At 34.6% G+C, this 2,500-nt stretch overlaps 1 protein-coding gene across 18 annotated transcripts in view; it reads right to left on the bottom strand.

Moving 5' to 3' along the window:
• The window catches only part of EBF3 (EBF transcription factor 3), a 143,751-nt gene that overhangs the window by 35,643 nt on the left and 105,608 nt on the right, over positions 1–2,500 (bottom strand). The window lies entirely within an intron of this gene.

Genomic DNA, 2,500 nt, shown 5'->3' with positions numbered 1-2,500 from the left:
CCAGACTGCAAGCATGGTGGGACACTGATGGGAAACAGATGCCCTGGGGATTCAGCCCCTCCCTACTATAGGGCCACATAATTTTCATATTGTGAAATACAGTGAGGCTTGGCTCTGTTTTTAATGGTGAGTATAATTTCCAATCATTATCTCATTGTCCCCATCAATTTAGGGGTAATGCAAATCAGACAGAAGTTTCCAGGTCAGACAGGCTCTGACCCTACCTTTCTTTTTTACTTTTTGTTGACATATAGGCTTCTGTATCTTACAAAGAGTTGGAAATGTATATTCCCGTGAAAATCTTTATTTTACTATTTTATTATATTGTATTTTTGCAGTAAATTCATTGCAGAAGCAAAGATTTTAGAAATTTTGATGATTCACTTAAAAATCTTTATTTAATATGTCCCTTTGTATCTCAATGAAGGAGAATGCCAGGGTAGGAAAAGTAAGTGGCTCCTTTCTAAAAGTTCATTTATTTTTGCACTTTTAATTTAACCTATGGCACAAGGAAACAACAATGTATGGCATTAGTTAAAGCTATTAATATAAGGAAAGTGAAATGTAAGACTAAACATTTAGGGCCAGATGCTCATCTGGTGTAAATCAACATATTTCTATTGCAAACAATGGAACTACATCAATTTACAGAGCTAAAGAAACTGGATTTCAGTCTAACTTATGTAGTTAATTCACTTGACTTCACTGAATTCTGTTGTTTACCGAGTAAAAATAACTAGTCATTGTTTGGATATCAATACACAAATACCTGGTAATGGTTAGCTAAAGTATAAAGCTAGACTTCCAGTGTTATTCCCTGCAACTAAGACAATTGGATCATATATTTCCATGATGTTTTATTGTAGCTTTATCTGGCTTGATTTAATTTGTGGTTATTATAGTATTTTTAACAATGCTATAATCATGACTGGATATGCCAGTTGCCTATAGCTAGCCCATTCTATCCCCGCTAGCTTTTCAGTTACCATCTGCTAAGCATAATCTATGAAATAAGATGGCGGTGTTAGGCAACATTTGCATTGGAGAGAGGTCAGTATCATCAAAACCAGCAACATCGCATTTGCCACCCTTCTTGACAGTCTCAGCAGAAAAGCCAAGAACTGAACAGACAGGGAGACTTAAATATCCTCTCACCCTTGGAGGTGGGTCCTTCCAGGTCAGAGCTGAGGTATACTGGAGGGAAAACTTAAACTGCTGCTGCTCAGGTTGTGCCTGTTTTGTGGATAGATGGAAGACTTCAGTCTCCACAGCTATCAATCTAGCACCTTTTATGAACACTACATTCAAACTAACAGCTCAATCCTGATTCCTCTGAAGCTAATGGCAAAACTTTTATTTACTTCTATGAGCAGACTTGGAGCCTTAAAATAGTAAGTTCCTTTAAAACGTGCAATAATCTGCTCATAGTTTTTAAAAATACCCCAAATATACATTTATTCCAGCAAGAGCAAGACAACTAGATAGAAACAAGTACAGCTTATTGGAAAAATACTAATTTAAAGTGTTTTATGAAAAACACATTATTTATTTTGTAGGCTTTATGGCCCAGATCCTCAAACATTTTTTTTTTTTAGGGACTTAACTCCCTAAGTCATCACTTTAATCCCAATTTTAGCCTATACCTATGGGACTTGGGGGCCTAAATACATTGGAGGATCTGGGCCTAAAATCTCTCTCAGAGTTGCTATGTTCTATCAAGTAAATATTTAAGAACTCTTTGGTGTTTTTTTAAAGAAGTGCTCGACTCAACAGAACAATTTGTAATACACACATTCATATTTATAGTAGTAAGCATGTGTGTATTATGGATCCACAACATCAAATCATTAACCTGAAAAAAATATGATTATATTTACTGTTTACATTAATATCAGCTTTTTTCATCACAATATCTTAGTTGGATTAATTTTTAAATGACAAAAAAACCTTACTCCATATTTTAGACAAAAGGCCAGAAATGTTTCATTTAAAAAAGAAATTCTTTTGAGTTCAGAAACATTTATCCACAAAACATCCATTTTTAACTTGTGTTCTTGAAACTTACGATCAAACATATTTAAGAGAAATTTGGTTTAAAAAACCACTTGCAAGCTTCAACCATGCATGCCAAGTTTCATCTCTGAGATAATTTTTACAGCAAAATTATTTATAGGGACAGATGAAGTGGTTGGTTTGGATATAATAAGAAATGTGAACCATTGTCCTAAACTTCAGCTGAACCATTAGTATATGCCAAAAGAGTTGGCATAACTTTTCTAAAAAATATAGTTCACTGTTGAGTATTTCTTCACTTCCTGCTTCTGACTAGAATAGAATGAGAAGTGCTGTTGATATCAACATATATAACTGGAAATATCAGGCATCTTGTGTCAAAGACTCTGACCTCATAAGATATCAAGACCAATTTTACAGACTGAAGCAGGTCAGATAAGCATTGGAAATTCTAGATTCTTCCCTGATCTGAGCTTCTGGGTGGGTT

This window comes from Pelodiscus sinensis, chromosome 8 (genome assembly GCF_049634645.1).
Source record: "Pelodiscus sinensis isolate JC-2024 chromosome 8, ASM4963464v1, whole genome shotgun sequence".
NCBI classification, from domain to species: Eukaryota; Metazoa; Chordata; order Testudines; family Trionychidae; genus Pelodiscus; species Pelodiscus sinensis.
Note: the sequence above shows the minus strand (reverse complement) of the source record. Positions and strands in the feature narration are given on the sequence as shown.